Genomic DNA, 22,694 nt, shown 5'->3' with positions numbered 1-22,694 from the left:
TTCAATATTACCAAATGTATCAGGGGAAGCTACGGCGAAGGCTTTGTGGGACAAGTTAGGGAATTTGTACCAAGCTAAGTCTCTGGTGAATAAATTGTTCCTACGGAAAATGTTGTATAACCTGAGGATGAAATATGGAGACTTAGTGAAAGAGAATCTGAATGCATTTAATACAGTGGTAAGTCAGTTATTATATGCTGATATTAAAATTTCTGATGAAGATAAGTGCATCAATTTGTTGTGTTTTCTACCACATTCTTGGGATAGTCTAGTTATTGCAATAGGTAGCAATGCAATTGCCTTGCAGTTTGATGAAATAGTCTCATCCTTGTTGACGGAGGAGATGAGATGGAAAAATATGGAGCGCCAGAATGGTGATGCCTTGTTTGTACGAGGATGGTCCCAGAACAGAAACAAAAATAAGTCATCGAGTGGGAGATCTAAATTTAGAGGGAGATCTAAATCTACAGGAAAATCTATAAAGGTAGTGTGTTGGAAATGTGGAAAGGAAGGGCACTACAAAAGGGACTGTAAACCTAAAGTCTTGAAAAAGGAAAGGGATCTAATGATGCTTCTTCTACAGAGGTGAAAACCACCTCAGATGAAGGTGGGGATGTGTACTTGGTTCTTCAAGTACACATGTAGATCATGAGGTATGGTTGATTGACTCAGGTGCATCCTTTCACTTCACTCCCCATAGAGATTGGTTCTGCGAGTATGATAAATACGATGGTGGTGATGTCTTCTTAGGGGATGATAGGAAGGCTAGAGTCATTGGTAGCGGAAAAGTAAAGTTGAAGTTGCAAGGTGGAAGGGTTACAACACTTCTGGGTGTTGTACATATTCTTGCATTAGTTAGAAATATGATTTCTGTAAGAAAGCTAGATGATGCAGGTGTAAAAATAGTGTTTGAGAATGATACCTGCAAGATGGTTCAAGGAGCACTAGTATTGATGTAGGGAGTTCAGACTGGAACTCTGTACAAGCTGCAAGGTAGCATTTTCGTTGATGGGTGCAATAGTTTTGTGGTTCCTGAAAGTGGAGTAGAAAATCTAGTGGTCTCTAGAGAGAAGACCATGTTGTGGCATCAAAGACTTGGACATATTGGAGAGAAGGGCCTGGAATATGCCATGGTAAGGTATGGTAGAAGGTATGAGTAATAGCTCTCTGGATTTTAATTTCTGTAAAATTGTGTATATGGGAAGCAGAATCGGGTGAGTTTCCCCTCTAGTGGCAAGAAGGAAAACAGATATTAGAGCTCGTGCACAATGATGTGTTTGGACCTGTGAAGGTTCCATCACTAGGTAAGTCTGTGTACTATGTATCATTTATAGATGACTTCTCAAGGAATACATGGATATATTTCCTAAAGAAGAAATCTTAGGTCTTTGATAGGTTTGAAGAATTTAAGGCAATGGTGGAAAACTAGATAGAGAAGAAGATAAAGGTCTTGAGGACAGATAACGGTGGAGAGTTTTGCAGTAAGGAATTTTAAGAATTCTGTAAGAAGTGTGGTATAGCATGGCAAAATACTACTCCATATACACCTAAGCAAAATGGAGTTGCAGAAAGAATGAACAAGGCATTGATGGAAAGGGTAAGAATCATGCTCAGTGGTGCTGGGTTAGGACAAGAATTCTGGGCAGAGGCGGTGGAGACAGCATGTTACCTAGTCAATAGATCACCTTCATCAGCGTTGGAAGATAAGACTCCACAAGAGGTATGGACTGGTAAGAAACCCTCTCTTTCACATCTAAGGGTATTTGGATCTGATGCATATGTACATGTTCCAAAGGAGAAACGAACGGAGTTGGATAGTAAATCTGAAAGTGCATATTTGTTGGGTATAAGGATGGTTTAAAGGGTTATAAGCTTTGGAACCCAGCAACAAGGAAGGTTGTGTACAACCGAGATGTGGTGTTCAGAGAGGTGAAAGATGTTATTAAACATGAAGTCCAACGAAAGGAATCTGGGATGATAGAGTTTGAGCTAGAGGAGGAAGAATCAGACTCTACAACAGAGGAGGAATTAGAAGATGAAGAGTCACAAACTCCTGGTGTAAGAAGATCAGTTTGAGAAAGAAGGCAGCCAGAAAGGTATAGTCCATCTACTTTTTGTTCAAATTTTGCATTATCTATTACTGATGATGATCACAAGACTATGAAGGAAGTAGTAGATTGAGAGGATGGAAAACTATGGAAAGAGGCCATGGTTGATGAAATGGCATCTTTGCACAGAAATTAGGCTTGGGATCTGGTGGAGTTGCCAACTTGAAGGAAACCCATTGGCAACAAATGTGTTTTCAAGAAGAAGACAAATGCAGAAGGAAAGGTGGAGGAATACAAATCTCGGTTGGTAGAAAAGGTTATTCCTGGGTGTTAAGAATTGATTTTGGTGATATTATTTCTCCTATTGCCAAGGTAACTTCTATTAGATTACTTTTATCAGTTGTTGCTACTTTTGATTTTGAGGTAGAACAGATGGATGTGAAGACAACATTTCTTCATGGGGATCTAAAAGAGGAGATCTACATGAAGCATCCTGAAGGCTTTGCAGTGAAGGGTAAGAAAGAACTAGTATGCAAGTTAAAGAAGTCTCTGTATGGGTTAAAACAATCACCAAGGATGTGGTATCAGAAATTTGATACATTTATACGGGAGCTTGGCTTCACCAGAAGCAAAGCAAATCACTGTGTGTATTTTAAATTAATTAGTGACGGTGCTATTTATCTGGTCTTGTATGTGGATGATATGTTGTTGGTTGGAAATAACAAAGAAATTATCCAGGATTTGAAGACCCACATGTCCTTCAAATTCGACATGAAAGGTCTTGGTGCTACAAACTATATTTTGGGCATGTAAATTAAAAGAGATTGGGCAAAGAGGAAGCTTTGGTTAAACCGATGAAGTTTGTTGAGACAACACTGCAGAGGTTTAATATGCAGGATGGTAAACCGGTGAAGGTTCCTATTCTTGTAGGTGTAAAGTTATCTACTGAATAGTGTCCCAAGACACAAGAAGAGGAAGAGGATATGTCCATGTTCCATATGCAAGTGCAGTCAGTAGCCTGATTTATGCAATGGTTTGTACTAGACCAGACATTGCAATGCAGTGGGAGTATTGAGCAAGTTTATGTCAAAACCAAGGAAGGAGCATTGGATAGAAGTGAAACGGGTTTTCAGGTATTTGCATGGCACTAGTGGTTATGGTTTGTGCTACCAAGAAAGACCACGATTGGACAAAGTTTTGGATATCCATGGATTTTTTGATGTAGATTAGGCTGGATATTTGGATCAGAGAAGATATATAAGTGGGTATGTGTTTAACCTATTTGGAGGTGTAGTTAGTTGGATGAGTAAGAAACAATCTATAGTGGCACTATCAACTACAGAGGCAGAATACATGGCAGCCACTCATGCAAGCAAGGAAGCAGTTTGGTTGTAGAGATTGTGTTCAAGTATGGGGTTAGTACAAGGAGCTATAAGGATAGACTGTGACAACCAAAGTATAATTTTCTTGGCAAATAACTCTGCTTATCACTCAAAGACAAAGAACATTGACGTTCAGTATCATTTTCTGAGGGATATGATAGAAGACAAAAAGGTGTTGCTGGTAAAGGTGGACACTTTGAAGAATACTGTAGATGCATTGAAAAAATTTGTGAGCTCTGAGAAGTTCTCTTGGTGTAGAGAAACAATGGGCATTTCAGGGCTGGAAAAATGACTAAGATCTCCTGTGGAAAGAAAACAACAAGTGGGAGAATGTTGGGTTGTGTTATATTCTCTCCATGACTAACACACGTAGTGAACCAGGGGTTTAGAGGGGGGGCAGAGTCCCCCCTTTGTTGTGCCGATTACACAGTAGGGGGCTCATAGGGGGGTTTGAGAGGGGTGGGTAAACCCCCTCTACGGGGTCTTAGGTAGCGCCCCAAGGATTTTTTTTTTGGACCCTATATTAGGTAGGGTGGACCTCCCTATGGTTTTCAGTCCATGGTATTGGATGCTTCGGCATGTATAAATATGTATTGTAACATTGAAAGGAATATAATGAAAAATCAAGCTGGTAGTCCCGGTTTTGGGATCTAGGGGGGAATCTTTGTGTATATGTGTTTTATGTGTTATTCTCTCGTATTGTTTATTTTCTGCGTTTTAGAATTCGTATGCAGGTAATTTCTATGTGGGGTTAAAACATACAAGGCTTTGACAAACTTTTGATGATGTGCATGTGTGTCCTTGGCTTTTTCTCTTTCCTCTTCAAGCTTAAGAATTTGTAATTGTCTAACCTGCATAGATGAGGAAGGAGTTTCTTCACTGAATTGAACTAAGGCTAAGGAGGGAATAGCTACATTTGTTGGCGAGACTGCTTCTTTCCCACAGACCAAATTAAAAGGAGAAGTTCCAATGGAGGCTTTTTGAGTTATTCGATATGCCCATAGAGAAAATACTAAAGACTTATGCCAGTTCTTTTGGCTTTGGTCAACAGTTCGTTTAATAATTTCTGATGAGATTTTTGTTTATGCATTTGGCTAACCCATTTCCTTGTGGATAGTAATTGGCAGAATACTTAAGCTTAAAACCTCTTTTAAGAGCAAACTCTGTCATACCAGTGCCTAAAAAATAAGACGCATTATCAAACATCAAAGTAGATGGTAGGCCAAACCTGGTGATGATAAATTGATCTATAAATTCAATAATGTTTTTTGAATTCGCTACCTTTAGCGGAATTGCTTCTACCCATTTGGTGAAATAATCAGTGGCTGTAAGGATATACCTATGTTGTTTAGAAGAATGAGGAACAATCTCAGCTATTATGTCCAATCCCCATTGTTCAAATGGTTGGTCAATGTTGACTCGCTGTAATGGTAACACACGTTTCCTCTGTCTTCCAGTAACTACTTGAAAAATCTTACATTTCCTTACATAAATGTGTGCATCTTTGAACAGTGTTGGCCAGTAATAACCGACATGTAGGATTTTATGTGCTATAGTATCACCTCGAAAGTGGCCACCATATGGTCCATCATGAAGTTCTTGCAATAGCTTCTATGCCTCAGATTTTTCAAGACATCTATGTAAAACAGAATCATCATTTATTATAAACAACACATCTTTGACAATTTGATATAGCCTAGCTTTTAATCTCAAGGCTATTTTCTTCGTCTAATTTAATTGGGTTGGGGCATATCCATTTTTGAAGTAAAATGTGGTATCAACATACCTTGATTCAGTGTCATTAAGCCTTACCTCATAGATTTGTACATCGTCACTTGAATGCTACAATTTTGATAGATTAAATGCTCTTGCCAACATCCTACAAAAACCTTGACCTTTTACATTTTTCGTTGGTTTAATTTCTATGTCATATTCTTGCAGGGTTTTCAACCAATTCGCTGTCTTTTCACCTACATCCCTTTGTATTAAAATATTTCTCACTGTTGAGAATGGTATTATTACTTTAGTGTGGGTTTTGAGGAGAAAAGGTTTGAAATGTTTTATAACATTTGAGTAATTTAATTCAGCTCCCTACAAATTGGAGTTAAAGAAAGAGAGTGGGGCTTAAACTTTTTCTTCATTTACTTGTGTCAATATGGATGCATATGAATTTTCAGATGAGAAAGTATATAAAATGAAATGATTCAAAAAATTCAGCGTTGCTAAAGATGGGGCGTTTATGATTGCTTGTTTTATCAGGCTAAAAGCTTCATGTTCCAAATGTCCCCATTTAAACAAAGAATTTTTCTTTATCATGGATTGAAGAGGTAAAACAATTCTTGAGAAGTCAGGGACAAATCTTTTAACAAAATTTATTTGACCTAGGAAAGATTGCATTGGTTTTTTATTATGCGGTAAAGGTATTTCAGAAATTTCTCTAATTATGTTAGGGTTAATATGAATTCATAATTTGGACACAATGTATCTAAGGGATCTTTCTTTCACTTAATGTGAAAAAAGACTTCTTGGGGTTAAGAGAAATTCCATACCTTTGGCAACATTCAAAGATCTGCTTTAAAACTCTTAGATGATTACTTCGTTTTTTGGAGTATACCGTTATATCATCCAAGTAGATTACTACTAATTTGTTTACTAAACATTTGAAGGCTATATCTATATCTCTTTGGAAAGTGGCATCGACATTGATCAGTCCAAATGGCATCTTCTGATAAGTGTAGGTGCCACATTTTAGCTGGTCATCTGGATGTACTAAGATTTGATTATAGCTTGAGAATCCATCTAGGAAGGACATTAGCTCTGAGCCTGCTACTAATTGAAAAATATGTTCCATAGCGGGTAATGGGAAATTGTCCTTTTCTCAAGCTTTATTGAGGTTGCGAAAATGTATACATATCTAAATATCTCCATTTTTTTTTTGACTGGGACAAGATTGGAAACCCACCGGGAGTGTCTGATAAGAAAAATAACTTTGGCTTTCAGTAGTTTATTCAACTCAAATTTAATTTGACTTTCTAAATTAGGATGAATCTTCCTCAATTTCTATTGAATAGGTCTTTCGACATATATCATGGGAATAGTATGTTGAAGAATAGAGGTGTCGTATATCTTAAGATCTTCATAGTTCCATGTGAAGAGATTCTTGTATCTTTTCAACAAACCTATAAAAGCTTCTTTTTCATTTGATGTAAGTCTGAGACCTAAATTAATATTTTGAGGTTTTAGATTAGTCCCAATATTGATCAATTCAAACCTCAGAGTTGAACTCTGAAGTTTTGAATTGGTGGATCGTTTAAATCTGTCTTTGAGGTCATATAAATCTTCCAACTTAACTATAGATTTTGGTATAGCATTAATGGTTGTTTCTTGTTTAAATTGGTTGTCATGCTAGTCTTCGTCAAATATCTGCGAATCGTAATAGCCTTCTGAGGCTAGGAAGCTTATGATATCTGGAATGTTATTAAAGACTCTCCAGTTGGTGATATTATCAAGAATAGAAGGCATAAAAATTAATTTAATGGAAAATCGATTTGGGTTATAATCCTCTACTCTGGTGGGATAAGCTTGGAAGCGACATTAGCTAAAAGATTGACACTAGTATTCTAGAGTCTTGGAATAGGGGAAATATTAAACATTGTAAAGTGAAAAGTCATGTCTTGGATTAATGACTTATAGTGTTTCAAATGTCCTGACAAATAGTGTATATTATTTCTCACCTATTTTATGAAAATCTCTGAATCTCCGAATACTTGGAGGTATTTAACGTTAAGGCCAATTTCCTTATACAAACCTTCAACTATGCTTCATATTTATTGGTGTTGTTTGTGCAATCAAATTCAAGTCTACATGCTAACATAGTCTTTTCCCCCTCTGGGTTGACTAAGATGCAACTTGCTCCTGCCCCATCATTAGATTTAGATCAATTCAAAAATAATTTGCACAATAAAGATCTAACTACAGGTTTATCTACAAAATTTACACATTTAGAAGTGTATGTTTGGGAAAAATTTTCAACTTGAGATACAACAAAGTTTTTTAGGAAAGGTGAAGTGTGAGCATTGAAATTCCCTAGAAATGATTCTACAGAATAGTTTCTGATGATATTGTTTCTATACACGACTGATTCATTTTCTCATTCTAATTCTGTTACTATGTAGTTTTGATGTTTCTCATCGTCAACCCTTATTTGATTTGTCTTGCCATTGTAGGGAAGCCAAATGTGAGACCAGTCAGTTACAAAATAACCAAGAATATTTTCTGACCAATGTCTACTAAGGATTAAGCCATAGAACTCGGGAATGTCAGCCAAAAGTATGTCAATGACTTGGAAAACTTTAGGGTTTGATGAAAGTCTGATGGTTACTTGGTTAAGTTCCCCAACAACTTCGACTTGAGAGCGATCTAACTGAACTATTCGTACAAAAAATTTCTGAGGCTGAACATTCAACTTTGTGCACACTATTCTAGGTAAGATGTTAGATGGACCTCCATAATTAACCTAGACAATTGTTTAATTTTTTATTAAAGACTTCAAAAGTAAGGAGAAATGGCAGAGTGTGGGATTTTGATCTTCCCCAAATTAGAGTGATATCGATTGGATCAATCTTATGCAAAGAAGTGATAGGGGGTCTTCCCATTTCTTGGGTAGCTTGTGAGATCACAACAACAGGAAGCGGCACAATAGGTACTGCTTTAAGTTCTTTAAGAAGTAACTTCTACTGATGCTTCAATTTAATAAGCTCATGAAAGGTGATGTTTGGCCTAGTTTTCTTCATATCATCAATACTATTATATTCCATTTCAACAGAAACTATCAAAGTCTTAGATGAAGGAGAAGGATTCAATTGAGTATGTGTAGTTTGAGTGGATTTTGGTACAGATCTTTTACTTGTTGCTTTGTCCCTAGGGGTTGAAGCTTTTTGTTTTGGATTTGTTTGTTACAACTCAACAGTGTTTTTGCTTTGGTTAGCGACAAGTAATGCTTCTTGATTTTCTTCATTGGGAAGTATAAAATCCCACATTCCTTGTAATTCTGCCACTTCTTCATCGTCTATTTGTTCTTCATTTATTGAAACTTTGACCTCCTCTCCATCTAATTCAACATTTGATATAGCATTTGGAGGTTTAGGTTCAATAGGGGAATTCCTTTTAAATGTTCTAAAAGGTTTCTTAGAGGAAGTCTCTGCTACCTATTTTTAAATATCAACCATTTCATTAGACATGGTCTTCAGGACTTTTTGTAACCCTTCAAGATCATAAGGATCTTTTGGTGGTTTCTTCTTAGAGTCATCCCCAAACGTTACTACTTTAGATTTTCATTCTTCTAATGTGTTTTTCTTTTCCACGACTAGAATGCGTTTCACCATAGCTATTGCCTCTTTCATATTTTTGGCCAAAGTTCCTTTGGCAGCTCTATCAACGAAGATAGCTGTGTTTGATGGTAGAGTAGAAATGTACCACTCATTTTAGACCTCATTGCCAGGCTTAGATGTCATTGGTATCTTATTCAATAATTTATTGAAGTGAGAGTTGAAGTCCTTAATGGGTTCTTTCATTCGGGTTTCAAGTTCGAGAGATCATTGATTAGGGTATTTGTAGATCTATCATCTCCAAATTTAGTTAAAAATTTCTCTTGAAAAGCATCCCAACTATTAATAGAACCTGATGGTAATGAAAAGTACCATGATCCTGCTGCTCCCTGTAAAGTATATGGGAATAATCTTACAACTGCGTCTTCTTCCACTACTTCATTCAAGTTAATGGACAACATGAAATTATTTATATGTTCCTTAGCTAATAGGCCATTATCAGGATTGAATTTGGGCAACCATTTCTCTGGGTGTGCTGGTAATTGATGTAAAGGTCCAACCATCCTAACAGCCCCTAGGTTTGTCCATGGCCTTGGAGGATTCTATGCCATTGTTGGTATGTGGGTAGGGGAAGGTTTAGCAGTGGTTGAAGGTGATTGGGTAGAGGAAGATGTAGCTCATGTACCTGTGTGAATCATGATCTGGAGTGGCAATGTGGATGATTGATTTTGTGAGGGTATAGATGAAATGAATTAAGATGATGATAGAACCTCGTTGTGAGATTCAAATGGTTCTTTTTTAGCTTTCTTATGGCTTGGCAGACGAAATTCGAACAAAGGAATTCTAAAATTTTCACTTTGTGCTCTATTTAAGTTTTGAGATGAGGTGAACTAAGAGGTAACACTATCCTGGGATAACTTAGATTCTTCTTGAGATAGCGAAATCCTCTGTAATTTATGAATTAAATATTGAACTTCATGGGTTTCAGTAAAGGAATAATGATCTGGCTTGTTTGGGATTTCAGCAATGGGTTGTATAGTTTTTTGTGCAACTTCTCACCTAGGATCAAGGGATTTGGAAGACTTTCAAGAAGTTGGAGGTGATGGTGAGGGAGTTTTATTCTTAGAATGGCCTATTAATTTGGATTTACTTGCCATTCATAGTTAGGCCCTCGTTCTAGCGCCAAAATGTTGAAGCCTCAAAAATCGTTGCTTCAGCATGGGGGAAAACCCCCCGGTCTGGACCTTGGTTGGCAGTTCCTTTTTCATTTGGAGTTGTGTCTCTGACTAACGATAATGGGACCAATTTCCCAATCTATTTGTTAGGCCCCTATACTACTAGTGTAACCCCTTATTGTTATTAGTACAACCCCCTTATTATATTGTTGTACCCATCTAGTCCCCATAGAAGCCCCCTATTATTATTAGTGTGCCCCACAGAAGCCGACTTTTGTTATTATTGTGCCCTTACATTATTATTGTTATGTCGGCTCTGATTGTATTATGACCCCTTAGACTCCTATATATAGAAAGGAGGTCCTGTCATTTGTATCATCTGAGAATTGTTCATTTCTGTAATGTAAAGGAGATTTCCCCCTCAAAGAGGCTTATTTCTAAGGCATTCATCTATCTTTTATATCTTTTTGTCAGCTGGTTTCATAACATTTGGCATCAGAGCTTTGGGATTCTAGGGTTTTGCTGCTCCAAATAGGTCATCGTGGCATTTTCACTATAATTTTTTTTTTGTGATGTTCCAAATGATAAAAAAAAACCCATTTGGGATGAATTCATTCTGAACTGTAGGTCCAAATTTCAGAGCTTTTCGCTCTATATTTATGGAGATATGATCTGAGGACGTTGGCATTTTTGCAAACTCTCGAATTACATTCCAAACAAGTGACCTTGGAAAATAGTCATAACTTTTGTTTTGAGCATCAGATTGAAATGTCATAAGAAGTTAGAGAAAGAGGACAGATTTTAGTTTCCTGTGTATATTTTTTAGATCCTAAAGTTGAAATAGCGACATGTGGCACTTCATACAAGTTTGCTCTTCTGAAAAGGTATATAATCAGGTCATCTTGGGAGATTGTGCATAACTCTTTCTTGGAAAATCTAAATTTGATTAAACTGATGGCATTAGAAAGAGGACCTAGAGAGATAATGCAAGTCACAATTTCAAAACTTACTGATATGAAAGTACAGAGTTACAATCGTTTCAATATCGAGATCCTAAAATCAAGAAAAAGCGAGATGAAGAAGTTTGATGGCAAGGATCTGGTAAATTGGATACTACAAATGGAGAAATATTTTGATCTACATGGTGTACCACTATTCCAAAAGGTATGTATTGCATCTTCATATTTATAAAAAGATCAATTTTTATGGTATAAAGGGCTTTGTTCTCGTAAACAACTTGTTATGTGGTCAATTTTCAGGGAGGAAATGATAGCACATTATGAGGATACAAAGAGCAACACCTTCTTTAGAGAAACACCACAACAGTTTAAAAGAGAAAAATGGTTTTGTTACAAAATTGAAAGAAAAATTATGGAAACAAGGAATCCCACCAATAATGACTATAATTACTTCTCCTAGCGTTCAAAAACCTAGAAGGCTTACACCACAACAATTGGAAGAAAAAAGAGAAAAAGGTCTTTGTTACAATTGTCATAGAAAATTCACTAAAGGTCATAAGTGTGCTGAGAAGAAATTATGTTACATAGAGTATGAAGAGGAGGAAGAAAAGGATCAATAAACATCAAAAAGAAGAGGATATATGCTAGGACCCAACCCGAGAGAAAGAAGAAATGAATCCGACCATATCTTGTAAAGCATTGGAAAGAATTACCACTCAAACTCTCAAGATAGAAGGACATATCAAGAAGAAAAAGGTTCAAGAAGTGAAATATCACACCGAGAAAAAAGAAATGGATCCAACCATATCTTGTAATGCATTGGCTAGAATTACTACTCCTCAAACTATCAAGATAGAATGACATATCAAGAAGAAAAAGGTTCAAGAAGTGAAAGATCACATTGAGCATCAAGAAATGAATCCGACCATATCTTGTAAAGCATTGGAAGAAATTACCACTCCTCAAACTCTCAAGATAGAAGGAAATATCAAGAAGAAAAAGGTTCAAGCAATGAAAGATCAGATCGAGCATCAACAACAAGTTCTCCAACTTTTAAAGGATAATGCCACTTTGGTGCAGAATCGAATGAAAAAATAGGTAGATCAACATCGCAGTGAAAAATGTTTTGATGTAGGTGATTGGCTATTTTTACAGTTCCATCTCAAGCAAGTTATTTATGAGAAGGAAATTTTGGCAATACTACATGCACTTAAGAAATGGCGACCTTACCCAATGGTGTTATAAACATATTTGGGCCCTGCAACCCCAATAATATATGTCGATAAACCTTGGGCTATTTAACCCCTAAAAATGTTGTTTCATACCCTAAAGGATCATGGTCAACTGATTACATCATTTCCTAGAAGTTCCATCTAAAAAACTACTCAGAACTAGCCAAAACTGGACCATACTGACTTCTCCATGGTCAAGGTGTGATGCATACTTGTTGCTACATTAGCTAGGTGCGATGCATACTGAAAGAGCCTTCTATGGGGTGTGATGAACAAGAAGAGACAAATGGTAGAGACATTTTTCTAAGTGGATGCTCATAGAATCTTTTAGAAACTTCTCCTATGACACTTGCCTCTCTGAATTCGCCCATGGATGAGTAAGAGATCAAAGAAATCTCCAAGTGGAATCAAGAACTATCAGTGGAGTGACACTAATAAAAAACCCAGAGCTGACTCACCCCCTTGAAACACATCTATATATGGATCCCTCATCTGATAGATCTGGAGGCTGGAATTTTGTAATTTGGAAGGAAGTACTGTTGGTTTCTCTTTGAGAAGGAACTTTGTATTGCTGGGTGATCTTGCTTTTCATGAGGTGAAGAGGGCTTTGATGCTGGATCAGACAGTTGGGTTGGAATCCTCTCTTCTACTATTAATAAATTTATTTTTGTTTTCCTCCATATAATCATGTATTTGTGAATGCAATTGTATGGTCAATGTATTTCTGATTCTGCATTGTTTATGGTATTATAGATCTCGATGATTTGATGGTGTTTTGTTTCTTTGCCTCTACAGGTATTCTCTAAAGCGGGACAAGTAGGAAAGGATTAGCAAGCTCTATCAAGGGAGAGAGGAAACAATCAAGGAGCCAAGCGAAAGATTCAGGTTGGTACTCTTTACTTCTCTCTTATCTATCATACATAAAGGAAATCACAAGTTGCTTTGAATGTTTATTTCTAAGATAGCTACCCATCTTAGTGGGACCAGCAGATCTAAAAGACACTAGCTTTCCTGGAAACAAAATGGCGACTCCACTGGGGAGTGATTAGTTAGTTAGTTTCTTATTGTTGTTTGCTTTATAAACTACAGACAGAACCTAAAGTTAAGCCAACTAGCCTTCGAATTGCTCTTGTTATGCAAGTGCAAAGTAGATCAATGCTGCTTCAATCAATCTCTGAGTTGGTTTATGAACTGAACATCTAACTTGCGAACATCTTAAGTGCCCTATTGGTAGCTCAATAACCTCCTAAGATCATACCCCTATAATTTGTTATTACTGTCTATCATAGCTTAGCTGAAATCACTGAACTTAGCTACAAATTTTGAGCAAAAACCAAACTTATGTTCGTTCCCTGGCCCATCGCACTGTTTGTAACTAGCAGCTTGTATGCATCACACCTCCTGTGTGTTGCAGGTGAGATGCATCCCTGTTTCCCTTAAGGACAAGTGCGATGATTGAATGATACTGTTTTCCTCCTTGGATTTTGGTTTTTCTACTTGCTTTCAACTCTATTCTGTAGCTTTGCTATCAGTATCTCATTGTTGAAGCCTTATTCCTTTACATTATTCAGTCTCTATTCATCAGGATTTGTGAATGTTTTTTATGTATTTTTCATCATTTACAGTCCTCTTTTGTCAAGAGTATCTTAATAGAATTGGCGTTTTTTAATTCAAAAGTGTTGTCACTATTGTTTTGAATCAAGAAGAAGAGTGTCATAAAGTCTTCCTCTTTTAGATAGTTGATTGTACTTTTTTCATTGTATTTGATTTGAATTGTCAATATTTGAAGTGTCAAAAACATTTTTCCATTCAAAATCGAAAGTGTCGTTTTAGTCTTCCTTTCATTTTGAAAAGAAATTGTTGAAGTGTCGCTTTGAAGAAAATAGTTCAGATCTGTACTTAGTTTTCCTTTTTGGCATTCTCAGATTAAGGAAAAAGAAAAACAAATACATGCATGTGCATTTTAATTTAGACTACATGCGGAAGATGATTTAAGAAAAGTGCATTTAGTGTGTGCTCTTTGCTCTATGTTGAAAGAATTGTACTCTTCTTTCCTTAGCAGCTAGGATTTTCATTGCTAAAAGAAAACAAATGACTGTTTATCATTTTAGATTGCATATTTAGGAATTTTACATCTACATCATGCAATGAACCTTGAAAGACAAACTTCTAAAAAGGATCAACTCTAAAATAAACTTCAATGAACATAAAAATGCTTTGGAACCTAACGCAAAACATCTAGAAGTCTAGGCTAGAAAAGTGTTTTAGGGTCATAAAACCTAGTAACTATCGTTTTCATTGAAGGTTGGGTGATTCCTCCTCTTTGATACGACAAGTGACAGTATGGACTTGTGCTGCCCGTACCGTCGAGTATATATCGGGAGACCACAATAGGCTGATATCCTTTATCCTAAGGAAGCCACGTCTGCAGCCCTATCGATCACAATGCACTAAACACAACATTCAGGAAGATTGACTGATGTACGTAAAGTCATTGGTATTTTCTATTTAATTTACCACCAAGGTGTATATTTCATTTTTGCGATTGGTTTGAGAATCCCTCTGTCTAAATTTCTAGAGTAGTCACTTTCATTCCTTCTCAACTCTCTAAAAGAAAAGGTCCATCTGAGCACTTGTCATTTCAGGCTCATTAAAAATCGAAGGCGACTAGAGTCATCTTTAGCTTTTTCTCAACTCTTAAAAATTGAAACAACAAAGTTGTGTCAAAGCATAAAAAATTTATTTTGTTCTGAATAAAATCCTCGTTCCTTTGTTGATCTTAGATTGAGGTAATGTAGTCCACCAATTAAGGAATTCCCCTTGGGGGGAATCCTAGTCCTTTCTCTTCTTGGGGAGATATTGGTGCTCCATATATGGCCACGTTGTCCCTTCCAAGAATCACAATTGGCTTGCCAGTATGGCTATTCTCAACCTCTGTCGTTCAAAACACCGTAATTCCTCAGCAATCGAATAAGAAACCAGATGATACTAAAGTTGTCCCTTCACTTTCTACTTCATTTGTTTCTCCCTCTCCTTCTTCCTCTTCGCTTGGTGAAACTAGTGATACTAAAAACCAAGTAAATGAGAAGAAGAAGAAAGGGAAGGAGAAGGAGAATCAGAAGTCAGTCAAGCAAGGGGGCAACCATGCATCATCCAGAAAAAATCCGCACACCAAACCTTCCAAACCAGAATATCCATGCATAATTTGCAAAGGAAACCACTTTCATCGAGATTTTCCTTGCATTCTGTGGATTGAGAGAATGGTCTCCTCGTTTTCACCGTTCAGTGTCATCAACCTTTGTCGATCATGTTGACAACACACCATCAACTAGTGAAAATGAAGTCAATGGACAAAAAGGAATGTTCAGATTTCCATGTAGGTTGTGTGAAGGCCATCATCCTCTTCACTGTTGTTCTTTTCTGGATGAGGCTGAAAGTGTCTTGGATAATTGTCGTGCTTCATCACAGCAACTTCTGCCTGGATACAAGAAACTATTACCAAGTCCATCGCTAGTTGAAAATCTGACTGACATAACTCAATTGTTGGTCAAAATGCCTATCGTTGAAAGTAAACCTTCTGAATCCATACTGGACCAAAGTCAACAGGTTGAGATGGCATTTGACCCAGTCTTGCCGTCAAAAGGTCTACCTTCAGATGATACAATTCCCAAAGAGAATGAGAATGACACCGTTCAAATTCTTTTTATTAATACAGAGTCTGATGAACATGGGGGAGATCTGCCTGTTCCTTTACAATGGGATGAAAGTTCCCTAGTTCAGGAGGTTCATCCAGCTGTTTTTCCAGCACCTCCTCCGAGCAGTCTAGTCATTTCCTTCGATTGGAATCAACTAGCAAGATCGCGCCTTCCATCTAGTGTACCATTCTGGATCATAGTACAAGTGTGAAAAATGATCGTGTCTGGCACCATCATAGATGAAGGGGCTTCAGTGAGTATCCTTTCCTCAACTTCTTGGAAAGTTTTGGTTTTCCATCGCTTCTGCCTGAGAATAAAAAATTTTCAGGCTTTAACAAAGGAACCAATCAACCATTAGGGATCCTTCTGAAGTTACCCATAACTTTGAAAACAAAAACTGTTCACTTGAAGGTGATGGTAGTCCAAGGGCCATTAGATTACAATCTACTCCTTCGGCGTGACTATGTCTATAGCATGGAAGCTATTGTTTCCAGACTCTTTCGAGTAATGTGCTTCCTGCATGAAGGAAAAATGGTACATCTTATTGACCAGCTTTCATTCCTCAGTTCAAACATAGCTACAAGTCAAACATCATCCCTAAATGGTCTTTTCATGTCAAGAATGTCACTTCGACCTTCATTTCATCCACCTAATTACCTCGGGTAGTTTGGTGAATGTAATGAAGTTTAGGGGGTATGCACCCTGGTTTGCTTCGGCAGGCGAACCTAGATAAAAAGATAGATTTCCTTGTAGTTTATGTGATTAGTCTGAAACACCATTGCCTTATAGGATTTGGGATTGGTCTGAAGCATTTATCTCCTCGAAGGTTATGTGATTGGAAGCTCACACCATTCACCTTTGTCTATGGGCAAAGCCAAGGAAGTGTTTTTGTCTAGCCACAGATAGAAACAATCTTGCCTAACCACAAGGACTTCCATATGGTAACCTGGAAACTCTACTTTTCTTTATACCTGGGGGCAAGTGACCCTCTTTATGCAAGCAAAAGACGACCAATTAGGTTAGCTTTGTAGTAGTTTTAGCTTAGCGTTTAGTTCAACTTCTTAGGTTAGGTGAATGGTCTGATCCACCATTCACCTTTGTTGGTAGCGCACAGACAAAGCAAAGGAAGGATTTTTCCTCGGCAGAGGACAAAACCATCCTACCTAACCTCAGTAGTTCCTTAGCTTTTAGTGTAGTTAGCTCTGTAGTTTGGTCATTTCTAGCCTGCATGAAAAGGCAATGAGAAAAGTTTCACATGGTGCAAGCTCATTAAAAAATGAACCTACTAACAAGAGACATCTTTAAACGACTGGCACGAGCAATGTTTCCGCAAAGTTCAAGCTCGTTAAAAAATAAACCTAGCACTGAGCACATGTTGGCACAAGGTTCAAGCTCATTAAAAAATAAACCCGCCTTCAGTAAACGACCTTTGTGATTGCCTTGCTATCAGCCTTTTGAGCCTTGGTTGTGTTCTTCCATCACCTCCATTCTTTTGGCCAATCATACGCTTCCACTTGATTGTTTACCCTTTTGAGGAACAACTATGACAAGTGATTTTTTTAGCCACCCTCTTCATTGCCATGTTTTGAGAAGTTCCAAACTTACCTAGAACCAGCTGCTACCTGAAAACATCACTTGTTCCTCAAAAATGAGTTTCTTTTAAGCTCTTTTGGACTCGTTAAATATGAAAAGATTGCTGATCTATTGACCTTTCTAGTTCGTTAAAGTAAAGAGAAGCACCATCCCTATTGTACATTTTAATCTGTTAGAACCTAGGGGATTATCAAACAAAAAGATCGAGCACTTGTCTTTTTGGCTTGTTAAAGTGACCAAAAAGTCATCCCTTTCATATTAATTTATACTTTTTCGGACTTAAGGAATTATGCTACAAAAAGGATCACTGTAGTTTCCTTCTCATCCCTTTTCAAACTCTCTAGACATGAAAAGGACCGAGTTATCTTTGTCGTTAAACTCATTAAAACAATAGCGACAAAATTGTCCACCCAGACAAGAATGAGTTTCATTATCATTAGGCTCGCTAAAACATAGCAACAGGTTTGCTCGAAGGGAAAATTATAGAACAAGCATATGTTATCCTCGTCAAGCTTGAAAAACAAAGAGGTACTGGTCAACAATGACTGGGGAAAAAAGGGAAGAAAACTTAAAGAACTCTATTGATAGTAGATCACTCTTGAAGTAGATCTGTCTTCTCGAAATCCTGAGGACAAAAATTGAGAGGAGAACTGCGGACCTGCAGGCAGAATGAACTAAGAACTGTGGTCAATCCGGATCATGAATCAAAAAACTCCCACAGAAGTCAAAAATCTAACATGACACTTTCACTCGATCACCATGATTGAGTCAGGTGGGGTTATTCTGTTCACCGGTCATATCACCATTGATCCTTCGTACCATCCATCTTTGGGGTTAATGCTACCAATCCATTTCAATATCGCTGACATGTTCAAGAGAAGTCATTCAGAGAATTCACCACCTAGTTAACGCCTCATCCACTGCAATACCTTCACCCACCATTTTTCATGACTGCCATTCTTGAACCTTGTATCATCAGATCGTTTTCACCTCTAGAAAATCATTTGCTTCGTTTCGTGTCATAGAAGTGGGATACATCAAGGCCCTCCTACGGCGAGTCACTTCTTGTCGACATAAGCTCATTATCCAATAAGTTGACTTAGGAACAACCCTTTCAGTACTTTGAAGCTTGCATGCCTCAATGGCATGTTTCTCACTTCCAATAACAGGTTTACATCAATGGCCTTCAACCAAAAGATTTTGCGTGGTTTTCGACATCGACTAATATATTTACACGACGTGAATTGTACTGTAGTACCTTGAGGGTCACTATCATTATCGGTGATTCCTCTCGCACCCGTTAACATCTTACATCAGTGGCTGGTAATCAGGCGATGTCTTTCCATGTTCAACTTCAGAACATCTTCTCACATGGACTGACTTATACATCGGGCGAAGATTGAACGAGTTTGGAGACCTCATATCTAGTTTCATCCATCTCGACTGCGATATATTAAGGAAAATAAAGACATCAAATGTACACAGAAGCTGCACAGATGATCATCCAAGCTAAGGGATGATGACTCTACATATAAATAATCACCAGTCTGCAACCGTAGATGGTTGTCTATTCCATGTACATGAAAATGAATTTATAAAAGCTGAGCATGGGAATGCCTGCCTTAGCTAGATCATGAAAATGATATGATGATGATGTATTGTATTGTATCTTATTACAGGTCACCTTCCAGTTTGAATACCTCAAATCCTCATGATAAAGCATTTCACCCGACATCAGAAGATTTACGACCTCATGCTTTAGGGGGCAACTGTTATAGACATATTTGGGCACTACAACCCCAATCATATATGTTAATAAACCAAGGGTTCTCTAACCCATAAAAGTGTTGCTTCATACCCTAAAGGATCATGGTCAACTGATTACATCATTTCCCAGAAATTCCACCAGAAAAACTACTCAGAACTAGAAAAAACTAGACCATACTGACTGCTCCATGCTCAAGATCCAATGCATACTAGCTACTACATTAGCCAGGTGCAATGCATACTGAAAGAGCCTTCAGTGGGGTATGATGAGTGAGAAGAGACAAATGGTAGAGATAGTTTGCTAAGTGGATTCTCATGGAATCTTCTATAAACTTCTCCTGTGACACTTGCCTCTCTGAATTCGCCCATGGATGAGAAAGAGATCAAAGAAATCTCCAAGTGGAACCAAGAACTATCAGTGGAATGACACTAATAAAAAACCTAGAGCTAACTCACCCCCTTGTAAGACATCTATATATGGATCACTCATCCGAGAGATCTTGAGGCTGGAATTTTGTAATTTGTAAGGAAGTGTTGTTTGTTTATCTTTGAGAAAGAACTTTGTATTTTTGGGTGATCTTGATTTTCATGAGGTGAAGAGCGCTTTGATGGTGGGAGGATGATGCTGGATCAGACAACTGGGTTGTAATCCTCTCTTCTACTATTAATAAAGTTATTTGAGTTTTCCTCCATATAATCATGTATTTCTGAATCTTGCTATTTCTGAATGCAATTGTATGGTCAATGTATTTCTGATTCTGCATTGTTTATGGTATTATAGATCTCAATTCTTTGAAGGTGTTTTGTTGCTTTACCTCTACAGGAATTCTCTAAAGTGGGACAAGTAGGAAAGGAGTAGTAAGCTCTATCAAAGGAGAGAGTAAACAAGCAAGGAGCCAAGCGAAAGATTCAGGATGGTACTCTTTGCTTCTCTCTTATCTATCATACATAAAGGAAATCACAAGTTTCTTTGATTGTTTGTTTCTAAGATAGCTACTCGTCTTAGTGGGACTAGCAGATCGAAAAGACACTAGTTTTCCCAAAAGCAAATGGGAAGACACTTCAAGGTAAAAATGGATCATGATAGTCTTAAATACATTTTAGAACAAATATTATCTTTAGAAGAACATAAAAAATGGGTCGCAAATATGTTGGGTTATGACTTTCAAATCATCTACAGAAAAGCGAAGAAATTTTTTGTTGTAGATGCACTCTCAAGAAAGGGTGAGGATGTGGAAGCATTGTTTTGTGATATTTCAATTATCCAACCAGATTGGGTAAATGAAGCAAGGGATGAATGGAAGAAGGATAAAGAAGTGTGGCCACTCATTCAAAAGTGATAGAATATCCTTGTTCAAACAATATTGTCAGAACTTGACGAGGAAGCATAAATCATATTAGAACTTGGAGCAGCCACAGAAATAAGAACTTGACATCTACGAAATCGATAAATTTTAGAGTATCTCATCAAGTGGAAGAACTTACCTATTGAAGATTTCATGTGGAAGGACAAGAATTTTATACAGAAGCATCAAGAACTACTCAAGAATTGAGGACAACACTTTTTGAAGGAGAGGGGCATGTTAGGCCCCTATACTACTAGTGTAACCCATTATCGTTATTACTACAACCCTTTTATTATATTGTTGTACCAATGTAGTCCTCATAGAAGCCCCCTATTGTTATTAGTGTGCCCCATAGAAGCCCACTATTGTTATTATTGTACCCTTACATTATTATTGTTATGTCGGCTCTAATTATATTATGACCCCTTAGACTCCTATATATAGAAAGGAGGACTTGTAATTTCTATCATCCAAGAATTGTTCATTTGTGTAATGTAAAGGAGGTTTCCCCCTCAAAGAGGCTTATTTCTAAGGCATTCATCTATCATTTCTATCATTTTGTGAGCTGGTTTCATAACACTATTTAATGATTGTAATAATGGGGTGATATGTGATGTTTTGAAATAATGTTTGAGCTAGAAGTAATCTAATCTAAACTAACAATCACATGCATTTTATCTTAATTTAAACACTATCTTATTATAACTATATCCGAGATTAAATTGATGTATGCGATCCACAATAATGTCTGAAAGCCATTGATAATAAACACCATTCAATTGCAATGAGAAATGAATTCATTTTAACAATAACTCGTTGCATATAAAAAGTTAGCTGAAACGATTGTGAAAGATATATCACATAAGGAATTTTTCATGTATTCAACATAAAATATAGATCATCATCATACAAAAGTGCAATAATGGCAATCAAGATTCAAACTTTCATACATAAACAATTCGAAAATAAATCATTTCTTAATACATAAGTAAAAACGATTACGAGATAAAAGTATAATTTATAATATGTCCTACTCATGTGTTTCAACAATATTTATCTATCTTCAATCCATTCAACACCATCTAAGAGTAGAAAAGTACAATTTCAGTAGAAGATGCTAAATCAGATAGAAATAAATCTTGTTGTAGATGACTTGTGACTCTAGTTGGTGATACATAACCTGTAGGTTGTCTAGGGTAAAAGATCCCATAACCTCTTGGCTTCTTGTCTTTAATTCTCTGTCTGAGATGTTAGCTTCATCAATAACTAATTTAACCATGTCGGTATAATGGATTATCTACAGGTGCACGGCTATGAAGTGCAAAAATGAGTATGTCGTCTCTAACATGGAAGCCCATGAGGAATCATGTCAGTTAACTGTAATCTTCGTTTCCAAAATCCTTTGTTGCTCTTCCTCTAGTATATTATACATAGCCTCCCATGTAAAGGTCCCTCCCTCTCTGTTGCATGTAGTATCTCTAAACAAAGGATTCATTTCCAACTTCTCAGAGGCAGCTGCCTTGCCTTTCTTCACCATCGTTTTCAATGATTTTCTCTACAAATTTTCCCCGAAAGTGAAGAACAATAGCTATCAAATACACAAAGATGATAATGAACGTAAAATGAAATAATGCAGATAACTTGTAAAGGTGATAAAAGGAGTTTTATTCGAACACACATAAGAAGATATCATATCATGCTAAATGGCTTTTCACACATAAATGTAGTTATCTCTTACTAAATTCCCACTAATGCTTCGTTATCCCTTAGCTTTAATGCTCATAAATGTCTGCATTGTAAAACACTAAGAAAGCTTCTAGCGTGGCGAGCCTTTGAACTCCGATGATGGAAATTGTGCAATTTGTGAAGCAATATCGTAGATCACAATATCACATTATTCCTTTTCACCTTTCTTACCTCATGCTATGTTTCTATGAGATGCGAGATGCGAGCCGCTCGTTAATAATTTCAAAACATAGATAATTGCAAGGTTTTTCTATGTAAAAGACCCTTTTTAATGAGTGGTCAACCTAAAACATTTTCTTATGATATATTTAAGGAGTGGGTCCAAGTCTTGATCATGTTTCACAATCTCGGCTGGTGGTAAGTTTGCAGTGTTCATTTGCATGCCTGAAATGAGATGCGATAAGGGTTATAACACCATCAAAAT

The sequence above is a fragment of the Pinus tabuliformis genome, chromosome 3_2 (genome assembly GCF_031772625.1).
Source record: "Pinus tabuliformis cultivar Carrire ecotype Pingquan chromosome 3_2, CPIR1, whole genome shotgun sequence".
Taxonomy (NCBI): domain Eukaryota; kingdom Viridiplantae; phylum Streptophyta; class Pinopsida; order Pinales; family Pinaceae; genus Pinus; species Pinus tabuliformis.
This window is presented reverse-complemented; position numbering follows the sequence as displayed.